Source organism: Lepidochelys olivacea, assembly GCF_965140295.1.
Source record: "Lepidochelys olivacea isolate rLepOli2 genome assembly, chromosome: 1".
In the NCBI taxonomy this organism is placed as follows: domain Eukaryota; kingdom Metazoa; phylum Chordata; order Testudines; family Cheloniidae; genus Lepidochelys; species Lepidochelys olivacea.
The window spans coordinates 330,759,763-330,783,806 of record NC_140411.1 but is presented as its reverse complement, the minus strand read 5'-3'; the positions used below and the strand labels follow the sequence as shown (position 1 = coordinate 330,783,806).

Sequence of the window (24,044 nt, the reverse complement as noted above, 5' to 3'; positions counted from 1 at the left end):
GTGCATTGTGAGCTTTCCTGAAGAGGAGCTACGGAAACACAGGCCACCCAACAACTTCCCTTCCACTAGGAACCTAGAGCCAGCCAGCACTGCCCAATAAATGAGAACCACTGCCTAGCTATATATAGAGTATGTAATATATGTAATATAGAGTATGTAATGTAGGTGTGAGTTAACATTTACTTTAGAATCGTATATTTTAATGTTTTTACTTGTGTTTTCATTTGTTCCTTTATTGCTGTATTATCATAGTTCATTGTACTTAATAAAAAGTCATAACCAGGATATATGATATTAGCCAAGGTGTAACTAATGGTGAGGAAAGCAGTAGAGCTCTTCCTTTACAGTCAACTCTGGAAGTCATATAGTTTAGGGCATATGACCGAGATTACAGAGCCATGAAGGATGGTGCCTTTAGAGAAGCATCATTACAGATAATTTCCTTTATTTAGCCAAAGATCTGACCAGTAAAATTATATGCATAATTTGAATAGAATAATCTCACGAGTATAAAATAGACCTTATAGTCACTGAGTGAATACTACTATATCCATTTTAAACAAGTAAGGACAGTAAGCCAGTTCATGGCTCTTTTCAGTCTCATTGGGAAATATTTTATAATATTCCATGAAAAATACTAATTTCTTTTCTAAAATAAATATTAAAATGTATCTAATTTTTTAGTTGTTATACAAAGCCAACTATCATGGTTACCGGGCACGCCATGTCTTAGAACCCTTTTTGTCCTTTGCAAGTGCACTCATTTGGGGACCTCTTTGGGTGGAACCATGCTAGACCAGATCTCTGGGCTACATTCCACCACCACCACCCTCCGCTTACCAACCATGTTAACCCCACAGGCTCAGCTGAGTTTGGCAACTGTAAGCCCTTTATCTCTGGGGACCAGTGACCAGCTGATTAAAGTGACTCAAAAACAGCTTCTTCAAAACAAATTTGTTTGCCAAAAGGAAGATAGCATCCAGGAAAATGGGTTTAAACAACAAAGAGTCCTACAGAGAGACAGGGGGGGTGAGGAAATGTCTTTTATTGGACCAACCTTCTATTGGTGAGATAAACAAGCTTTTGAGCTTACACAGAGCTCTTCTTCAGGAAGCTTAAAAGCTTGTCTCTCTCACCAACAGAAGTTGGTCCAATAAAAAATATTACCTTATCCACCTTGTCTCGCTAATATCCCGAGATCAACACAGCTACAACACTGCATACAAAGAGTCCTGTACACCTATCCTTACCAAAGCTTAACCTCTCTATTCAGAGCTCAGCTAAGGACAGTTTATTCCCATCTCTGGGTTGTGGGCGTCAGCCTTCTTGCTGCAGGACCTGCGTTTCTCTATCTGCCAGCGCCTTCTCTCCAGCTGCTGCTACTGACAGCCCACTTAGCACCCACTTCTTCCCTATGCCAGCATCTTTATGGTTTAGGATTCCCTTTGGTCCTAGGCTTTCAGTCTCGAAAAGAGTAAACCATGCCAGCCTGCTGGAAGCCAGGCAGGGGCATTTACCAATTAATAGCTCTGCGCATCGTTCCCTTAAAGAGCTTTATCTGTCATTTTCCTCTTTGCTTCCCCTTTAACAACCTCCTTGGGTTTAACTCCTGGCGGTAAGGCAGGATAATAGCAAAGATAAATTGAGGTTCATACGATACTTTTAAAAAATAATATGCATAACTGTGTCATTCGCCACACCAATCAAGTCAAGAAAGGAGAAGTTAAGGCTGGATATGCCATTGTGAAGAATATGTTAAGATACAATTGACCGTGTTAGGGATTGAGGCCTGCTCTACACGTAAAAATTTTACCAGTATAACTGTGTCAGATAGGCGTGAGATTTTTATCATTATATTTATTCAAAAGTCCCTGGGTGGGTGCAGTTATACTGGTATAACAGTGACTTAGGGCTTGGCTACACTTGCAAGTTAGAGTGCATTAAATCGGCCCCAGGCACCCTAACTCCTGAGGTGTCCCCATTGGCAAGGCACGTAGAGCGCCTAGACTCTGCAGATGGAGCGCTCCTGGTAATCCACCTCCATGAGAAGCATAACGCTTGCTGCGCCCCGGCTGAAATGCCCGGGTGTCAGTGTGGACAACATGTTGCATTACTGCGCTGTGATTGGCCTCCGGAAACGTCCCATAATCCCCTGAAGTCAAGTGGCCACTCTTGTCATTGTTTTGAACTCGGTGGCAGGCATGCGGATATCCGCTTTCAAAGCTCCGTTTCTGACAGCCGGCTGCTTATCTGCTCCGGGACAAAGCAACCATTACTGTGGAATGCTGCTGCTGTGAGTGGGGGTGTGCGGGGTGGGGAGAGGGGTCTGCTGCTGTCTGAACTTACAAGCCCAGGGAGGCAGTGGGGGGCCAGGAGTAATGGGAAGGGGGGCCAGGGGAAGCAGCAGGGCACAGGGGCTATGGGGGTGGGTGGGAATAGAAGTGCAGATCCCCTGAAATTGTGACAATGATATTTTCTTTATTTTTTCTAAAGGTTCTAATCCAGCAAAGTACTTACACATGCTTAAGTCCAAGCACTTGAGAGTTCCATGGATTTCAATGGGACAACTTACATGCTTATAACTGAGCATTTGCTTAAGAGTTTGCTGAATTGGGACCTTAATGTCAGAATATATTATGGTAAATAAAAAGAACTGGAAAGAACTATTAAACTTTGTAATGTTAATAGAAAAAGAGGGGCAGTTGTGAAACTTCAATCCCAATTCAAGTTCCTAAACTTGAGATCCAAACCCAAGCCACTTCACAAGAGCACTGAGAGTTGGAGTTCTGAACTGGCCCATCATAAAAATAAACCTGAGCTGTGAAGTTGAAATCCGGATCTAGATCTGATCGTCCTCATGTTTCTGAGTTGTCTGGATTCTGTGTCCTAGTCTTGGGTCCATATCTAGTTAAAATTGAATTGTAGAGAGAAAATGGAATTGTAGGTAAGCTCAGAAACGTGACTTGAACATCCCTGTTAACTGGGTTGGGCACAGGAGATTGAGCACAGAAATCTGTTTTAATTTACTTTCCAAAACACTATCCTCCTGCCATGAAATCTGTTTGTACAGGTTTGCTAACGATGCCCCATAGTCATCATTCTGTGGTATTATAGATACCAGAGGAGTCAGGTGCCAGAAGAGACATTATAGCCACCACAGGGGTTAGCAAGAGATTTCTGGTACTTCTGATGCCTAAGAGAGCCAGTGTCTCCCTATAAACCCAGAAGAGAGAGTGGATTCAAATGGAGAGGAAAAATAATTTTATACGGTTAAATTAGAGCTGATTCCTGATATAATTATTGGGTGCTGATATTATCACAAGAGCTCTAAAAGATCATATCAAAGGATTGGTTTGCAAATATCTCTGTTCTTCAAATCAGTGATTCTCAACCTTTCCAGACTGCTGTACGCCTTTCAGGAGTCTGATTTCAGCCCCTGGAGGCGGGGCTTCGGCTTCAGCTTCAGTGTGTATCCTGGCTTCGCAGAGCCCCTGCTTGCCACCTCCTAATGCTGGCCCTGCATATGCAACCCCCCTAAATTCATCCCATGACCTCCCCCTGGGGGCCACCACTCCAGATTGAGAAACACTGATATAGTATATAGAGCAGTATAAGTTAGTTATTATCTAAATGAAATTTTAATTTGTACTGACTTCACTAGTGCTTTTTATGGAGCCTGTTTAGGCAAATATCTAGATAAGTTGAGGTATCCCCTGGAAGACCTCTGCATATCCCCAAGGGTACCCGTGCCCCTGGTTGAGAACCACTGCTTCAAACTGATATAATACACCCATGCAATACAGAGCTTCTTCGTGTGTAGCTGTCTTTTAGAAGTCTCCAGGTGCTATTACATAGTATTGTAAAACATAACATCAAAAGTAGCTCTAGAAATCAAAACTGCTTTGTCTCCTGAGTACCTGCCATGAACCCCACTGCATACCACCAGAACCTTTAAATTGTGCCCCCGCCACTATCAGCAGTTACCAGTCACTTCTTCCCAGATCCTTCTCAGCAGTGCTGCTGCCAAGCCAGTTATCCCCCATTCTCTGTTTGTTCATTTGGGCTTTCTTCCCTAGGTGTAGCACCTAATATTTGTCTTTGTTGAATTTCATTTTGCTGTCTACAGCCCAGTTCTCCAATGTATCAAAATACCTTTGAATTTTAGCTCTATCCTCCAAGGGTTGGCAACCCTCCCCACCCACCTCCCCAGCTTTGTGTCATCTGCAAATTTGATCAATATGCTCTCTAGACCTACATCCAGGTCATTAATAAAGATATTAATTAACACTGGCTCCAGAACAGATCCCTGTAGAACCCCACTCAAGACCTCCTTCCAATCTGACCTCATTTCATTAATAGTTACTCATTGTTTGCGGTTGTTAAATCAATTCTGTATCCACTTAATGGTAGTTCTGCCAAACCAGCATTTCTCCAGCTTACTTATCAGAATGTCATGTGGGACTGTACCAAAAGCTCTGCTAAAGTCCAGGTATATTATGTCCACCACATTCCCCCTCTATCCACCAAACCAGTTACCCAGACAAAGAAAGAAATCAAGCTGGTTTGGCATGATTTGTTCTTAGTAAATTCATGCTGGTTGCTAGTGATTACCTCTTCATCCTCCAGGTATTCACAAATTGAATGTTTTATACATTGCTCTAACAGCTTCCCAGGTACTGCGGTCAGGCTCACAGGTCTACAGTTCCTCAGCTTTTCCTTTTTATCATTTTTTAAATGGGCACTATGCTAGCCCTTCTCAAGTCTTACGAGACCTCTCCTGTCATCCAGGAGTTTGCAAATATTATTGCCAATGGCTCTGAGATTTCTTCAGCCAATTCTTTTAGCACTCTGGGGTGAATAGCATCAGGCCCCGCTGACTTGAATTCATTCTCATTAGTCAGAAGATATCTGACGCGTTCTTTACTTATCATGATCTTCATCTCTTCCCCTTATTGTCTGTGGTAACTTCGCTAGTTGTCCGGTCACATGTTACTTTTTGTGAGAAAACTGAAGCAAAGTAGGCATTGAGCAGTTCTGTCTCCCGTTACCAGCTCACCTTCTCCAGCGGGCCCACACTATCCCTGATCTTTTTTTTTCGTCTGACATATTTGTAGAACCCCTTCTTGTTGTCTCTAACATTTCTTGCCAGCTGTAACTCATTATTTACCTTGGCTTTTCTGATTTTGTCTCTACATGCTCAAGCTATTTCCATATATACTTCCTTGGTGACATGTCCCTCCTTTCATTCCCTGGATGTATCCCTTTTGGGTTGTAGATCGCTAAAAAGCTCCTTGTGCAGCCATAGTGGCCTCCTGTGGCTCTTCTTATCTTTCCTCTGCATTGGAATAGTTCGCTGTTGAGTCTCTAATACTGTATTACATCTTTTAGGAACTGCCAGCCCTCTTCAAATCTTTTTCTTCCTAATTGGTCTTTCCATGGGACCTTTCCTACTATTCCTCTGCGTTGGTTTAAATCTGAAGTCCAGTGTCCTTGTTTTGCTATTCTCATGTCCTTCTTTCCTTGGGATCTTGAATTCTGTCAGACCATGATCACTTCCTCCCAAGTTCCCAACCACATTCACGTTCGCAACTAATTTATCCCTATTGGCAACACCAATTCCGAAATGGATGACCCCCCTAATTATTTCCAAAACTTTCTGAATTAAAAAGTTGCCCCCTCTACATGCTAAGAACCTGCAGGACATAATATGTTTTTCTGTAATAGTGTTCCAACAGCTATTAGGGAAGTGACAATCCTCCATTAATACTAGTTCATATGTGTTAGCTAATCTTGTTACCTGCTTGTAGAATGCCTCATCCACTTCCTTGTCATGATTTGGTGGTCTATAATAGACCCCCACCGTAGATTCGCTACTGTTCTTTTCCCTTAGAATCCTCACCCAGAGACTCTCAATAGGTCTCTGCTTACTTCCTTTTGGACCTTGGAGCAAGTGTATACATTCTTGACGTACAGCACAATGCCTCTTCTTTTTTTCCCTTACCTGTCCTTCTGGAACAAGCTATATCCCTCAGTGCTGGTACTCCCATCATGGGAGTTGTCTCACCAAGTCTGCAATGCAAATTAAGTCATGACTTTCTTCATATACCATGACTTCCAGTTCATCCTGCTTGTTCCCCAAACTCCTTGCATTGGTATGCAGGCATCAAAGATGTTTTGCAGACTGCCCTGTTGCTTTTCTTCTTGCCTCTTTAACGCATTTGTGATTTCCAGTCCCTTCTCAAGAATTTAGCCCTTTCCCCTTGACTTCCTTACTTGAGGCTAGATGCGCATTGGCCAGATTTTTGTCACTATGCCCCATAAGACCTAGTTTAACGCTCACCTTATCACATTAGCTGTATGATGTACAAAGATGATCTTCCCGATATTTGATATATGGAGCCCATCCCAGCACAGTAATCCTCTTTCCTGGAATATTATATCTGCAGAATCCAAAATCTTTGAAACAAAATCTAAGAAATTAGGAAAATCAATCTAAATAAAGAATGTGGATATAACCATCTACTGCAAAGGATAATAAACACAAAAGAATAGCTTACCAGGGAATATAATTGAAGCAAAAAATGTAAATTAATTACAGATGCCTAGATTTTGAGAGAGGAGACAATAGAAAAGAATGGAGAAAAGCTAGTAAGGGGAAACCCAAAAAAGAAAGGGAGGCATATGACGCTTCTTTGAATTATAAACAGAAGTAATTTTAACTATACAAAATTAAAAATACTTTCAAACTGCACTACCAGTATCCATCAACCCATAAATCATTGGAGGGAAAATGGTGATCCACTGGGGTTGCATTTTAACTGGTGTATTCTGCAGTCTTAGGTGATGTAGACTCACCTTTTTTATAGTCAGACAAATGGTGAGTCTGAGGTTACTAAACCTCCCTAACAGCTGCACTACAATATTTAATGTTCTGGATGATGAAGATGACAAGGAGTATGCATCCGATGAAGTGAGCTGTAGCTCACGAAAGCTTATGCTCAAATAAATTGGTTAGTCTCTAAGGTGCCACAAGTACTCCTTTTCTTTTTGCGAATACAGACTAACACGGCTGTTACTCTGAAACATGACAAGGAGACTTACCCTGTCAGCTTGCTCCTCTTTCTGCCAATCCTGCCAAAGTCAGTCCCAACCCCTGCCCCTGTAGGAAGTGGACTCCGTGCTTGTAGAAGGGAAAAGCAAGGGACATGTGAGAAGAGGATGGACACTCTCTGCTATCATCCCCCTGCAGATATGCGGGGATTTTCTGGTAGAAAATATTTCTGACCCAGACAATAATATTTCAAGCAAGTTATCCCTTCATGTTCAGAATAACCTTTACTTTAGATGTCATGTTTCTTGAGTAGCTGCTGGGGAAGCTGCTGGGAGCTCAGCTGTGTTGTCATGAGCAAGGCTGCGGCAAGTGATCCCATGAGCAAGTGTAGTGAACCCAACCTCCACACTATTCAGCAACTATAACTATTTGCATTCCTATGGGTGGGTCTCATCCTCTGCTTACTCAGAATGCAAGCGCAGAAAAAAACCCACATAAATAGGAACAATAGGAGAAAATCTTCACAAGGTGAACCTCCAGGCGCTTCCTCTCACCTGTGCAGATATTTTCTGGGTAGAGGACAATCTGGCCCTGTGTCTCTGAAATCAAAGCAAGGAAAAGAGGTGTGGGAAATGGAAAAAAGAACGGGAAAAACATTGTCAAAGTTGAGGGCTTGCAAAGCATGAAAAGTGCAACAAGCTCCAGGACCTGTGTTGGAGTCTATTCAGCAAATACATAAGAAAAGAAAACAGAGTGAAGAAGGTGAAAAAACACTACAAAGTTTAGGAGGATGTGAAAATCCTACACAGGTGAGGTCAGTGGCTGGGTCAATTGACTCCATGGCAATAAATAAACTGAGAAAGATGAGTGTACAAGGCTGATGGACCCGAAAGCATTAGCAATGAGATGTGAGACATTCACTTATGAAAGATACACTAAGAACACAGAGGAGATGAAACAATTTAAAGTACTGTCTGGAAGAGGGGGAAAGTAATGTAACTGAACTCAACAAGTGGCAAGATATCAAAGGCTCCGTGTTGTCTCTAAAGTATATTCACCCTCATATTCTTTGTTCCCAGTCCTGCACCATGCTATGTACTTTTGAAGCACTCAGCACTTTACAAGACTGAAGTGCAGAGCTGGTCAAAAAATGGTGTTTACTTCCCTGCAGAAAATTGCAACTTTTTGGCAAAAAAAGTCTAAAACCGAAAACAGAAAATTTCAATTAAAAATTGCTGCTATGGTGCCTTATGCCCCTATTCCCCTCTAGGGAACAGAATTCCAGACCGGATTACATTTGCCAAGATGCAACCCAGTCTCCCCTCCTACAGGGCATTATGGGAGATGTAATCTGGCTGGGGAATGCAACCCAGGTTGGAGAATGGAGGCATGAGGTACACAAACTGCAACTCCCAGGAGCACCTGTTCATCATTTCTGAATTGAAATGTTTGTGTTTGGGACGTTCTGCTTTTTGATGAAGATTCAAAGCTCTCCATAGAAAGTGGACACTTTTTGCAAAAATGTTCATTTAATTGAAAGCTCAATTTTCTATTGAAAAAAACTGTTTCAACAGAACATTTTCAACCAGCCGTAGTAGAAGTCGCCTTTTTGCTTTCCACTTGCCTGCGACTGTTGTTTATAACAGCTGCTGTATTTGCTTAGACATACATTGAATTACCTGTGCCAAAATCTATAAAACACAATAAATTTACTCCAGATTTACGGCAATGTAACTGAAAGCAGAAAATGATGTCATGTATCTGACCCATTGCTTTGTAAATCCTTTTGACATACATTTAGTATGAAAGATACTATAGAAAACCAAATTTTATAATAAAAGCAAAAATTGTGTGAGGAGAGCAGCTGAAAGTTTGCCAGTGCTCTTCAGTGGCTGTGTTGATGCTATTAAAATGTTTGAAATAGTAATTCTCCCCTCCCATTTTAGTAATTTCCCCTCTCTCCCATTTTACTGAATGTCTGGATTTGATTTTGGATTACTGAAATCTGCAGATTCGTGGAAGTGCCTTAGTCTTTGTTATGGCAAGAATGTCCCTCGTGCACAGCAATAGACCACATGGCCTAGTGGATAGTGCAGTAGACTGGGACTCAGGAGACCTGGGTTTTACGCATGATGTTGTCACCAGCATCCTTGGACAAGTCCCTTCACGCTCAATTTCCCCATCTGTAAAATGGGGATAACACTTTCCTGCTTTGTATAGCACTTGGAGATGCTACATAAGAACTAGTTATTATTTGTTTCTATCTGTGTTTCACTTGCTGTTTTTTAAATTTTGTATTATACTGTGCTACGTGGCTTACATTATACCTTGATGTGCATCGTCTGTTTCTCTTTATAAATTACCCACATAGAAAGCAGTTTTTAATGATTTTCAGAACCATCATGACAAAGAAATACACTAAGACAGCACATTCTTTAGTTGCTGTCATTATCTAGTGATTTGCAATCTACCCTAGTGGTACAAACCAACATTTAGCTGCCCTTTCCCTCTGAATTGTCAGTCCTCATGGGGCACTTTCATTCAAATGCCAATTCCTTACTTCATCCATCACTATCCAGCTATACTTGTAGAGAGGTTGGGGTGTGATTGATCAGAATTCTGGGAATTAAGTTGGGATATTCAAGCATATTAGCTGCATGCCAGCCGAGAGCACAGTGAATCAGCATGCTATTTTAGTACAAATGGCAATACCCAAGGAAGTTTGTATTGACACATAGACAAAAATTTGACCAACTGTATTGTGTATATACAGCAAAGAAATGTAAAATGAGTTTCTTTAGGATAGTAAATATATTTCAGCAGTAAGAAGGCTTAATAAATTGTGAGATTTAACCACAAGTGAGAGATAAGACAGTATCATTCTCAAAAGCTGAATACATTTTATAGAGATCATTTGTGGAAAAGTAAAGAGAAAAAATACTTCTTTCACAAATGTGATTAACTTGATTCTCTCAAAAATGTGTTCAGCTTCACTCATTACAAACATCTTTATAACTCTATGGCTAATAACAAAATCCTTGTAACCAGATAAGGAAAAGAATGTTGAGTTAATAATATCTGCTTAATATGGTTTAATGTACTATTTTACAAATAAAATGTCAGGCAGATACTGTACTTAAACCTGCATTTTCTAGGAGAATTATAAAGCTTTCCTGCTCCATGATGTGAATTAGTATAAACTTTAGGAAATTATGCATAACATGCAGAGCATTTTTAAAAATAGTGCTCAGGAAAGATGCCAAATAGCAGGCCTGATGACTGAAGTCCTCTGCCCTAGAACAGGTACAGCATAAGCAGCACCTCTACAAAATTTCTCACACTGCCTCAGTGTGAGAAATTTCTCACACATGCACTGAGTTGGAGGGATAACCTATAGGAGTGACCAGAGGGCTCTGTCTCCATACACATTCAGTGTTTGGCCTCTATGTAGTCTTTCTAACCATGGTTCTGATGATTATCTAGAGGGACCTAGAATGAGATGACCTGTCCATTGAAAACAGGATTGAGAACACCAGACAGTTATCAGAAAACTTTCATTTACTAGCACTTTTGTTGGTATAACTTACGTTGCTCAGGGGTGTAAAAAACCCGTCCTTCTGAGTGACCTAAGTTATACCAACAGAAGTGCCCGCGTGGATAGTGCTATGTTGGCAGGAGACACTCTGGTGTGCACATGGGAGAGCTTACAGAGGCGCCGCTGCATTGGTACAGCTGTGCTACTGTAAGGTCTCTAATGTAGCCATGGCCTAACAGTCTCTTCAGGTTTGGATACATGCCATGGAGGTGAAAGGCTCTAGTACATCCTACTAACAGTATATCATGTTACTCCATTAAAATAATTTTAAAAGTGTGTCCATTAAGCACAGTTAGAGAATGAACTAACCTTTCAACTTTGAAAGCCAAATTCGGCTTAGTTTATGGGCAGCAGTGCAATTTTGCCAGCAAAGTTGGAGAGTGCACGTAGACCGTCAGCATACCCTGAGCTGCCCTGGTCCTCTCCCAAGGCCCTTCAGCACTATGAGCCCCATCTCCTAACACCACCACCACGATCCATGAACACCTCAATCTTCCCAGACATTCATTCACTCATTCCTCCTTCCAATTTCCAGTTTCTCTTTACAAAATTCTCCTTGTCCCAACAATGTCCCTCCCCCCCATACACCTCATTACCCCTTCCAATTCTCCCCTCAGCCTTCACCCCAAGCGTGTGTTCCCCAAACTCCCTTTCCCCAAGATTTTTCCTCCCCTCACACTAGTTTGTGGTCCTCAATAGCTCCCTTCCCCTGTAACTGAACCTCTGTGTAGGTGAAAAGAGAGTAAAAGCTGGAGCTGTTGCTGGGTAGGGGGCTGAAACTCCATTTCTTTTTTGCAGCTAGCTCAGATCCTTCCCTGCCCCACTGGACTCCCTCTTATTATCTAATTATCTGCATATATTAACTTGTTGTGACCAAGCACAGAGCAGCTTCATGCCTGCCCTGAGGTAGAGCAATACCTAGTGCCCACTGTAACAGCTTTTTCTCTGCCACTTCAGTAGCTGATTGTCAGCAGAAGGAAGATGGAATTACTGCTTCTTAAGGCAGCAGCCTCAGATGCCCCACTTTGCTGCCTTCCTCTTTCCCTCCCTCTCAAGTGTCTGCTGAAAGACAGAGAGGGGAGGACACACGTCATCCATTCCTCCCAAAAGAGGACATTCATACTTATGTGAAATTATTCTGTGAAATTATTCTGAGGGGTTCAGTCCAGTCCAAATCATAATTTACACTGTAACTGGGTACATCTGATAATTTTGCTCAAATGTTTTTGATGCAGCAACAGCACCCTGCTGTGAGCAAGCTTGCACAGTGTCTGACTATTCCGTGCCGATCTCCAGGGAGTGAAATAAAGGCTTTCTTGTCTACACTCACTGAAAAAAAATCTATTCCAGAATAGCTATTCCAGTAAATTTCCAAGTGTAGACAAGCCCTTAGTCTTTCAGTTTCACTGAGAACAAATGTATGCAAAATACATAATATAAAAAACATGTTTCAATTGTAAAATATAATGCTCATATAAGTGTGGGCTGTTATTTTTCTGAGGATAATTAGTCTCTTTCAAGAGGTTTAATTATAAAATCCATTAATAAGATGGCAGACAGTAATGCCCTCTGCAAAAACTCATCAGGGGCTGCTTTTAACATTAGATTTCTTTGTTTAACATAGATTGAAAGCCTGCACATGCAATTACATTCATTTTTGTGCAGCAGGGAAACTGCACCTCTTTAATGACACAGACACATTTATTCAAGAATTGCATAGTAGCTGAGGCAAGTTTAAGGTAGGCTGGTGTGAGTAGTTTCAAAATATATAAAAACACAAACATCCTTTTTTGCCACATAGCAGCTATATACATTGTCTCCTTGTGTTGAACATGTTTAAAATTCTGATTGTATGTGCTGGTTGGCTTCTGTTCACAAGACAATTATTAATTACTTAAGTATAAAATAAGGATAGTTCAAAAAGTGTGTAACAAAAGTCACATGCTGGAGGCTCTTTATTCTAATGACTTAAGAAAGCATTACATTTTTATTTCTAATTAACCTATCAATAGTGATGTTGCTTAAATACTCCTTAGGAATATTATCTTCTCATTATTGCCAGAAAACTTGCTGCCCAATTTCATAGTTCAGTTGTTTTTATGCATGGGTGGAGAATCTGAATTAACTTGAACTGAAACAAACTTTTTTTTTAGGGACAACTCTCCCCCGCACACACTTGTTTCGTAAGTACATTCAATAAATTAATATGCCATGGAAAAAATGAATAATGTTTATTTTTAAGCTTACACATTATAGGAATACAATACAGTAGCATTTTATTCATTAATTTAATCATGTCAGTAGATAAATTAGTGGATTCTGATAGGTATTTATCTCAACTAGTACTAAAAATTCCGCCAGAGCTACATTTTTTTAAAAAAGAAACATCACATCAAATTAATGCTTGTGAAAGTTTCCAGATTCTTAGCCCTGGAGACTGCATTTCCACAGAATAAATACAGCACAGACAGCAGCCATGCAAGCTTCCCATAGTGACCTGCCAATGAGCTTCATGCTGAAGCGGGTGGGAATATTTTGAGGAAGGGGAAAATAACTCATTCATGCCTTGTCCTTTTAGTTGAGACTGCTAAGAAGGTTACAAATCACTGTTAGTGCCAATTGCAGGGGTGGTTATTGTGCTGCAATGCTTGCCTGCTGGGAACTGGAATGAGCCCACTAACTCATTTCACATAGGCCATCAAACAGCCATCAGATGGGCTGCTTTCATTATAACTGTGCATGCAGCTCCCGTGTAAAGCTGTTTTTAAAGAAAAAAATTGACGTAAAAGACTGGAAGCCACAATCTGTGGCTTTATGATGCTAAAATATTGAATTCCAAGGGCTTACATTCTCCAAACCCTGCATGCTATCTGTGCCTTTGAAAACTGGGAATTGGGGTGCAAGTGTTCTTGTGGGCTGCCATACAAAAATTACACCACATGACATGTTAGTACCAGACACTAATTCTCCAGACATTTGAGGTTCGGTTCAGCTAAGCATCCAATGAGGTGGGGATGTTTAGCTAAACCATTTAGGAACTATCCAGATCATTTTATACCCTCCTCACTTAACACCCCTCCTTTCTTCACAGGTCTCACATGACAAACACAGAAAATTACCCTTCCTTCTTCAGGCCCTGCCTCTCCCGCGGCCCTGAGAAGTCTTCTGACTTGAGATTCCTCCCTCTATGCACATCCTCTGTGGGTACCAAACTGGCCCAACCCTGCTCCTGCTGCTTGTTAGTAGGGCGGGACCAGCTTGCAGCACTCCATTTCCCCCATGTAATATCAACTTCTGGGGGCAGCCAGCCAGCCCACTGCCTCCTTACCTCTGCAACAGAACAACACCAGGTTCTTCCAGTCCCGGCTTGTGTAACTGCACACTAGTATGTTTACAGGCTGGGTTGGAGACGCCCAGGCTATACGAGGCTGGTGTGTTAAACAAGCCATTCTCACAACATAATTTAATTTGTGGACAAAGAAAGAATGCCGTCTAGTGTAAAAGCACAGGGGCCCAGATCCACAAAGGGACTTAGCTCAACTTAAGATTGTAGTGTACACATGCCCTAGGTTAGGTCAATTTACAGCCACCACAGTAATTATGGCAATGGCTGATAGCCACACTACCCTCGTTCTGTTTGTGTTGCACATCCTCACGAGGAGCGCTTCTACTGGCTGAAGAGGGGCAGAGAGCCAGGGCTGTTAGCTCCACACAGCTCCCCACCGGGAATCCAGCTGCCCCCCAGGGCAGGGCTTCTCACCTCCAGCAGGGAGATCCATGCCTGGAGGCCAGTCAGCTGCCATGCTCCCAGCGGGGAGCAGAGAGCCGGGTGGGAGGGGGCATGCCTCTGGTGGATGTGGAGTTATGATATCAGTGTAGTAGGGCTCTTCCATTGGCAGGAGTGAGGCAGTCGTGTGTACGCTGACATAAGCTGCCTTACATCGACCTAACTGTATAGTGCAGACAGTGATGAGCTGCCAAAATCTTAACAACAGGTTCCCTCCTCACCCCACGAGGCGGTCGTTGCCCACCCCTGCCCCCCGGGACTCCTGCCCCATCCAACCCTTCCGTGTTCCTTGACACCCCCCCCCCAGAACCCCTGCCCCATCCACCCTCCTCCCCTGTCCCCTGACTGCCCCCAGAACCGGGCAGGAGGGTCTCGTGGGCCACCGTAGTGGGTGCCCACTCCACCCCTAAGAGCCAGAGGCACCTGCCGGGGGGCAAGGTGGGGAGTCCCGGCGGTTCTTACCTGGGGCAGCTCCCAGGAAGCATCCGGCAGGTCTCTCTGGTTCCTAGGAGCAGGGGAGCATAGCTAGGTGGAGAGCAGAGGGAGCGGCCGTTCCCCCACTGATCACATCAAAAGTGGCGCCTTAGGCGCCGAATCCCTGGGTGCTCCGGGGCTGGAGCACCCATGGGGAAAATTGGTGGGTGCAGAGCACCCACCGGCAGCTTCCCGCCCAGCCCCAGCTCACCTCACCTCACCTCTGCTCCTCCCCTGAACGCGCTGCCCCGCTCTGCTTCTCCGTGCCCGCCACGCCCAGCTTCCCATGAATCAGCTGTTCAGCGGGAAGCCGGGGAGGGCTGAGAAGCAGGCCGTGGCTTCCCGCTCAGGCTGAGGGTGGCAGAGGTGAACTGGGGCGGGGCGCAGTTCCCTTGCGCACCCCCCACCCCTGGGTTACCTGCTGCGGTGCAGGCGGCCCTCCTCGCGCCCCTCCCGCGCCCGAGCTCACCTCTGCTCTGCCTCCCTGGGCCTGAGCAGGAAGCCGCCGCTTGCTTCTCAGCCTGCCCCGGCTTCCTGGGCAAACAGCTGATTCGCGGGAAGCCTGGGCCGGTGGAGAAGCAGAGCGAGGCGGCGCATTCAGGGGAGGAGGCAGAGGCGGAGCGGAGGTGAGGTGAGCTGGGGTCAGGGGTGGGGCGGGGAGCTGCTGGTGGGTGCTCTGCACCCACCAAATTTTCCCCCTGGGTGGTCCAGCGCTGGAGCACCCATGGAGTTGGTGCTGAAGGCACCACCTTTGGCCGGTTAAATTTAGAAGCCCTCGCAGAACAACCAGTTCTAAAAGGGCTTCTAAATTTAACAACCGGTTCTAGCGAACCGGTGTGAACCGGCTCCAGCTCACCACTGAGTGCAGACCAGGCCTTAGGCATAGCAATGCTGATTGTCACAATGCCTAACTTGTAGGCGCCTAGAAAATCCAGTAGGCATGCTAAGAGGCAGCCTACCCAACTGGGCCCCATGGGTGAAATGGACGTTCCCTGGGTCATGGATCACTCTGGAGTTAGGCAGGAAATAGATGCCTGAGCGCCTTGAATGAGACATCAGTGCACATGCTCCGAGGCAGAAACTCTGGCAGCTAGGGAACTTCTACTGCAAAAACTTAGGCACTGACTGAGTTTAGGTGTTTCCAGTGTTAGGCGGCAGCCAAGCGGGAGTTTTGTGACTCAAAGTGGAGGCTAAAACTTGGACATAGGCACCTAAGCCTGGGAGTTAGATGCTTAAATACCTTTGTTGCTCTGCGCCAGAGTGACTAAATGTACAATGGCAGTGTTGGTACATTAACCTATAAACTTTGTATACGTTTTTAAGACATCCAAGTGGAAAAGGGTTGCTCTGTGGCCAGAGGTGAAAGTAAGCTGGTCCGGTCCGGCGTTCCAGCAGGAGCCAGTACGCCAGGCCAGACCGGACCGGACCGGCTTCCCTGGCTGTGATTTAACGGGCCCAGTTCTCCTGCCATTGCGAGGAGCCCCGGGCCCATTAAATCACCTCCGGAGCTCCATCAGTGGGGCTTAGGTGGCGCTTTAAAGGGCCCAGGGCTCCCCGCAGTGGCAGGACCGCTGGGAGCCCAGCTGCCGGAGCCAGGCTCAGGTGGGGATTTAAAGGGCCCAGAGCTCTGGCCGCTGCAGGGAGCCCAAGGCCCTTTAAAGCGCCACCGGAGCTCTGGCAGTGGGGCTCGGACGGGGCTCCCCGCAGTGGCCGGAGCACCAGGCCCTTTAAATCCCCACCTGAGCCCGGCTGCGGGAGCCCCGGGGCTCTGGCAGCCGTGCTCCAGCACGGATTTAAAATGCTCAGACCTCTATGGCGGCTGGGAGCCCCGGACCCTTTAATTCACCCCTGAGCCCCAGGGCTCCCAGCCGCCTCTGCAGAGGGGTGATTTAAAGGCCCCAGGGATCCCAGCCAGAGCCCCAGGGCCTTTAAATTGCCTCTTCTGGTTGAGGCCACACCCCCACTCAGGACTCCAGCGTACCAGTAAATCCTTTAAGTTACTTTCACCCCTGTCTGTGGCTGAGGTCTCATGCAATAGGCAGGACAGGTGTATACCTTCCTGAGAGACAGCTGAGTTTTGCAGAAATGCCACTTTACAGTAACAGTCAGATTTTCAAACAGCTCCCATATGAAGTGGCCAGATGTTCAAAGGCATTGGGCCGGCAGCACTTTCCATTGCTCTCAATAGGAACTGCTGGGCAATGAGCACTCTTTGAAATCTGGCCACTTCATTTAGGAGCCTAAATGAGAACTGAGCTCTCTTGAAAATCTGGACCAACTGCCCCAACAAAGTTTTGTAGGGGACCAATTTCCCCTTGAGCTGTTAATTAGTGGGACTAGGATGTTGGCCCGTTTAAAACTTCTTATGTTGTTTTATAGTACATTCTTTTATATTTTAAAAAAGTTGAAAACTCCTGAGTGACTCAGCTACCTGCTGCCTGTGTTGAAAGAAATATTTTAATCCATTAAATATATAAAAGGTTATTTTAATAGCAAGTTATTTTCTTCAGTATGGCCAATGAGACCAAAACAAAGGCAACCAGCGGGGCAGCGGTGGAATGTGATATTAACTTAACCTTTTTCCATATTAAAATGGATTAAAATCTCTGGCCACTCAGGAGTGCAGAGGAGTTGCTATGGGCTTTATAAGAAGGACTGTACTCTGAACCATAATTTTCCTGAGTGCCCACCTACAAAGGGTTTTAATCAAGGAGTTTTAAAAACATCTCCTCTTTTTTATCTACACTGGCACTTCTCATGACATCATACAGTCTTCACAGTCTCTCTGTATTCCTCCCTACAATAGCTTTGGTACAGTCACTTTAAAATTAGATACACATGACCAGCAGTCAAGTACCTCCCACTGTGAGAAGGCTCTAGATGCAGGCAAATGGAATTCTGATCCTGTTGAGCTATAACAAAGCAGACAAGCTGTCCTAGCACTGATAAATGCTATTATTTAACCTACACAGCTGTTTTCCAAGTGATTCTTCCTGAGTCACTGATCTTCAGCAACTGCATCTTGTTTATATTGCCACTGCTCCTTCAGATGTCATCCTATGTTGTATTTTGGAGTTTGGTTACAGGCAAAATGAACTGGTGGTTTCTTCAGCACAGCTGCAAAACATTAACGAAATGGCTGATGTGCTGCTGATAGCATGCTCACCGACCTGACGCTTGGCCACGTTGCTGGTATAACTGTCCTGCAAAATGAGGGGGAGGCTGTGTAATTCCAGGATTGCATGAACTGCATCAGATTTGCTTTTATATACTCTTTCTCTACCAATTTCTGCCATGCTGACCAGATATGGCTGAAAGTAATCTCTACCCTACTCACTGAGAAGATGTGAAGTCTCTGCGAAGGTCAGCTCTTCTCAGTAAGACAGTGGTAGCAGAGTCAAATAGGTACCAAAACTGGGAGGGTGACAGGAGTGTGGGGAGTGTGAGTGGCTATGGATCAGACATATTACAAAGGGGTGTGTACTGTACATATAGGCTATGCAAATACTTATTTTTACATGTGATGTACTTTAGGCTGTAAAATCTGGAAAAGATTTGGTACTCCTGAGAGCTGGTGCAGAGTGTTATTCATATGAGCACAAGATAAAAGTGATAAGCAGAAACCTTTGGGAACCTGATCCTGCATTAATGAGTGTGCTGCTGCATAGCCATCAGCCCTGCTTACTCTCTAGCATTTGGTCAGTTTGCTTAGCCCTCTGGTCGCTCCCTCACTGTCTCTGGCTTTCCTCAGTCCCACTACCCCTTGCATTGTGGGAACAGGGACAAACAAAAGGGAAGAGGAGCAGCACAAGCCTGCAGGTCCTGTGTCTGTACCACTTTAAGGGTATGTCTACACTATGAAATTAGGTCGAATTTATAGAAGTCGGTTTTTTAGAAATCGTTTTGTTTTTATATAGTCGATTGTGTGTGTGTCCCCACACAAAATGCTCTAAGTGCATTAAGTGCATTAACTCGGTGTAGCGCTTCCACAGTACCGAGGCTAGAGTCGACTTCCAGAGTGTTGCACTGTGGGTAGCTATCCCACAGTTCCCGCAGTCTCCGCCGCCCATTGGAATTCTGGGTTGAGATCCCAATGCCTGATGTGGCTAAAACTTTGTCGCGGGTGGTTCTGGGTACATGTCGTCAGCCCCCCCCCCACCCCCCATGAAAGTAAAGGCAGACAATTGTTTCGTGCCTTTTTTCCTGGGTTATCTGTGCAGGCGCCATACCACAGCAAGCATGGAGCCCGCGCAGCTCACTGTCATGTACGTCTCCTGGGTGCTGGCAGACGCGGTACTGCATTGCTACACAGCAGCAGCAACCCATTGCCTTGTGGCAGCAGACGGTGCAATAGGCCTGAAAACCATTGTCATCGTGTCCGAGGTGCTCCTGGCTGCCTCAGTAAGGTTGGTCAGGAGCACCTGGGCAGACATGGGCCCAGGGACTAAATTAGGAGTGACTCGCCCAGGTTATTCTCTTTAGTCCTGCAGGCAGTCCTATTGCACCATCTTCTGCCAGGCAGGCAGGAGATGTGGATGGTTTGCAGTCCTACTGCACCGTCTGCTGCCAGCCAAAGATGTGAAAGATGGAGTGGATCAAAACAAGAAACAGACCAGATTTGTTTTGTATTCATTTGCTCCCCCCTCCCTCCCTCCGTGAAATCAATGGCCAACAATCGTTTTGGTGAGGTCTGTCAGGGGTACCTTGAAAACTTTAATGGAGATTCAGTCATGCCTGAAATACCAGAGGGAGGGAAAGCTTAGTGGGTTGAGCATTGGCCTGCTAAACCCAGGGTTTTGAGTTCAATCCTTGAGGGGGCCATTCTATGTGAGAGTTGTTTTTGTTTCTCCTTGATGTAAAGCAACCCCCTTTGTTGATTTTAATTCCTTATAAGCCATGCCATCAGTCGCCCTCCATCAGAGCAACGGCAGACAATCGTTCCGCTCCTTTTTTCTGTGCAGACACCATACCACGGCAAACATGGAGCCTGCTCAGATCACTCTGGCAATTAGGAGCACATTAAACACCACGCACATTATCCAGCAGTATATGCAGTACCAGAACCTGGCAAAGCAAAACCAGGCGAATAGGTGACGTCAGCACGGTGACGAGAGTGATGAGGACATGGACACAGACTTCTCTCAAAGCACGGGCCCTGGCAATGTGGGCATCATGGTGCTAATGGGGCAGGTTCATGCGGTGGAATGCCGACTCTGGGCCCAGGAAACAAGCACAGACTGGTGGGACCGCATAGTGTTGCAGGTCTGGGACGATTCCCAGTGGCTGCAAAACTTTCGCATGCGTAAGGGCACTTTCATGGAACTTTGTGACTGGCTTTCCCCTGCCCTGCAGTGCAAGAATACCAAGATGAGAGCAGCCCTCACAGGTCACAAGCAAGTGGCGATAGCCCTCTGGAAGCTTGCAACGCCAGACAGCTACTGGTCAGTGGGAATCAATTTGGAGTGGGCATATCTACTGTGGGGGGCTGCTGTGATGCAAGTAGCCAACGCAATCAAAGATCTGCTGATATCAAGGGTAGTGACCCTGGGAAATGTGCAGGTCATAGTGGATGGCTTTGCTGCAATGGGATTCCCTAACTGTGGTGGGGCCATAGATGGAATCCATATCCCTATCTTGGCACCGGAGCACCAAGCCGGTGAGTACATAAACCGCAAGGGGTACTTTTCAATAGTGCTGCAAGCTCTGGTGGATCACAAGGGACATTTCACCAACATCAGCGTGGGATGGCCGGGAAAGGTACATGACGCTCGCATCTTCAGGAACTCTGGTCTGTTTCAAAAGCTGCAGGAAGGGATTTTATTCCCAGACCAGAAAATAACCGTTGGGGATGTTGAAATGCCTTGGGGACCCAGCCTACCCCTTAATGCAATGGCTCTTGAAGCCATACACAGGCAGCCTGGACAGTAGTCAGGAGCTGTTCAACTACAGGTTGAGCAAGTGCAGAATGGTGGTGGAATGTGCATTTGGACATTTAAAGGCACGCTGGCGCAGTTTACTGACTCGCTTAGACCTCAGCGAAACCAATATTCCCACTGTTATTACTGCTTGCTGTGTGCTCCACAATATCTGTGAGAGTAAGGGGGAGACATTTATGGCGGGGTGGGAGGTTGAGGCAAATCAACTGGCTGCTGGTTACACGCAGCCAGATACCAGGGCAGTTAGAAGAGCATAGGAGGGCGCGGTACGCATCAGAGAAGCTTTGAAAACCAGTTTCATGACTGGCCAGGCTACGGTGTGAAAGTTCTGTTTGTTTCTTCTTGATGAAACCCCCCGCCCCTTGGTTCACTCTACTTCCCTGTAAACTAACCACCCTCCCCTCCTCCCTTCGATCACCACTTGCAGAGGCAATAAAGTCACTGTTGCTTCACATTCATGCATTCTTTATTCATTCATCACACAAACAGGGGGATAACTGCCAAGGTAGCCTGGGAGCGGTGGTGGAGGAGAGAAGCACTGGGCGGGGTGGTGGAGGAGGGAAGGACAAGGCTACACAGCACTTTAAAAGTTTAAAACTTTAAGACTTATTGAATGCCAGCCTTCTGTTGCTTGGGCAATCCTGTGGGGTGGAGTGGCTGGGTGGCCAGAGGCCCCCCCCCCATTGTGTTCTTGGGTGTCTGGGTGAGGAGGCTATGGAACTTGGGGAGGAGGGCGGTTGGTTACACAGGGGCTGTAGCGGCGGTCTGTGCTCCAGCTGCCTTTCCTGCAGCTCAACCATACGCTGGAGCATATTAGTTTGATCCTCCAGCAGCCTCAGCATTGAATCCTGCCTCCTCTCATCACGCTGCCGCCACATTTGAGCTTCAGCCCACCACTTACTCTCTTCAGCCCGCCACCTCTCCTCCCAGTCATTTTGTGCTTTCCTGCACTCTGACACTGTCTGCCTCCATGCATTTGTCTGTGCTCTGTCAGTGTGGGAGGACAGCATGAGCTCAGAGAACATTGCATTGCGAGTGCGTTTTTTTTCGCCTTCTAATCTTCACTAGCCTCTGGGAAGGAGAAGATCTTGTGATCCTTGAAACACATGCAGCTGGTGGAGGAAAAAAAGGGACAGTGGTATTTAAAAAGACATTTTATAGAACAATGGGTACACTCTTTCACAGTAAACCTTGTTGTTAACATTATATACATAGCACATTCCAAGATCGTATTTTGCCTCCCCCCACCACGTGGCTAACAGCGGGGAACATTTCTGTTCAGCCACAGGCAAACGGCCCAGCAGGAACAGGCACCTCTGAATGTCCCCTTAAGAAAAGCACCCTATTTCAACCAGGTGACCCTGAATGATATCACTCTCCAGAGGATAACACAGAGAGAGAAAGAACAGATGTTATTTGAATACCAGCAAACATACACTGCAATGCTTTGTTCTACAATGTTTCCCGAGTACGTGCTACTGGCCTGGAGTGGGAAAGTGTCCTACCATGGTGGACGGAATAAGGCTCCCCTCCCCAGAAACCTTTTGCAAAGGCTTTGGGAGTACATCCAGGAGAGCCGCGAATGCCAGGGCAAATTAATCATTAAACATGCTTGCTTTTAAACAATGTATAGTATTTTAAAAGGTACACGCACCAGAGGTCCCTTCTCCGCCTGGCGGGTCCGGAAGGCAGCCATGGGTGGGTTTGGGAGGTACTGGCTCCAGGTCCAGGGTGAGAAACAGTTCCTTGCTGTCAGGAAAACCAGTTTCTCCGCTTGCTTGCTGTGAGCTATCTTCCTCGTCCCCAAAACCTGCTTCCATGTTGCCTCCATCTCCGTTGAAGGAGTCAAACAACACGGCTGGGGTAGTGGTGGCTGAACCCCCTAAAATGACATGCAGCTCATCATAGAAGCGGCATGTTTGGGGCTTTGACCCAGAGTGGCCATTTGCCTCTCTGGTTTTCTGGTAGGCTTGCCTCAGCTCCTTAAGTTTCACGTGGCACTGCTTCGGGTCCCTGTTATGGCCTCTGTCCTTCATGCCCTAGGAGATTTTGACAAATGTTTTGGTATTTTGAAAACTGGAACGGAGTTCTGATAGCACAGATTCCTCTCCCCATACAGCGATCAGATCCCGTACCTCCCGTTTGGTCCACGCTGGAGCTCTTTTGCGATTCTGGGACTCCATCATGGTCACCTCTGCTGTTGAGCTCTGCATGGTCACCTCTGCTGATGAGCTCTGCACTCACCTGCAGCTTGCCACACTGGCCGAACAGGAAATTGAAATTCAAAAGTTCACGGGCCTTTTCCTGTCTACCTGGCCAGTGTATCTGAGTTGAGAGTGCTGTCCAGAGCGGTCACAATGGAGCACTCTGGGATAGCTCCCGGAGGCCAATACTGTCTAATTGCATCCACAGTACCCCAAATTCGACCCGGCAAGGCCAATTTCAGCGCTAATCCCCTTGTCGGGGTTGGAGTAAGGAAATCGATTTTAAGAGCCCTTTAAGTCGAAAAAAAGGGCTTCTTCGTGTGGATGGGTGCAGGGTTAAATCGATTTAATGCTGCTAAATTCAACCTCAACTCCTAGTGTAGACCAGGGCTGAGGCACCAAACGTCAGGACAGGCAGGACTTGATACTAGATCCAGTCAAGGCAGCTGAAGCTAAAAAACAGAGCTGCTGGTAGCCAGCCAGAGAGCACCAGGCTGGGGCCAAAACAAAGAGCCCTACACCAATTAGGAGCCTCAAGATCTTCAGAAGTTAGATAAGTATCCACTTACCTGAATTAAACCCTAGGTACAAATCTCTTATAGTTTCCCCATTACTGCTAAGATTAATATACTACAGGCAAGAGAAAAAATTAATGTTTTAGAAACGGCTGTGAAATGTATGCCAATTTGCATCCACGTTTCAATTTTGAGTAGTGACAGATTCCTTTAATAAAACTAATTATTAAATAACCCAACTGCTTCAAAAGAACATGAAACATGAACAAATTAATCCCCACAACACCTCTTGTGCGGCTGGTAAGTAAATTGCCCCACTTTATGGAAAAGGACACAAAGGCTGACAGAAATAATAATGAACCTGACTGTGGACATCAGTCAAATGGCAAATCAGTGGCAACAGAGCTAGAATTAGAACTCATTGGTCCCAGTATAGTTCTCGGGTCATTAGGCTGTAGTAGCTCATCCTTTAGAAAGAGCAG

General features: G+C 45.5%; 1 protein-coding gene across 7 annotated transcripts in view; it reads left to right on the top strand.

The window, feature by feature from the left end:
- The window catches only part of MAGI2 (membrane associated guanylate kinase, WW and PDZ domain containing 2), a 1,196,373-nt gene that overhangs the window by 1,139,445 nt on the left and 32,884 nt on the right, over positions 1–24,044 (top strand). The window lies entirely within an intron of this gene.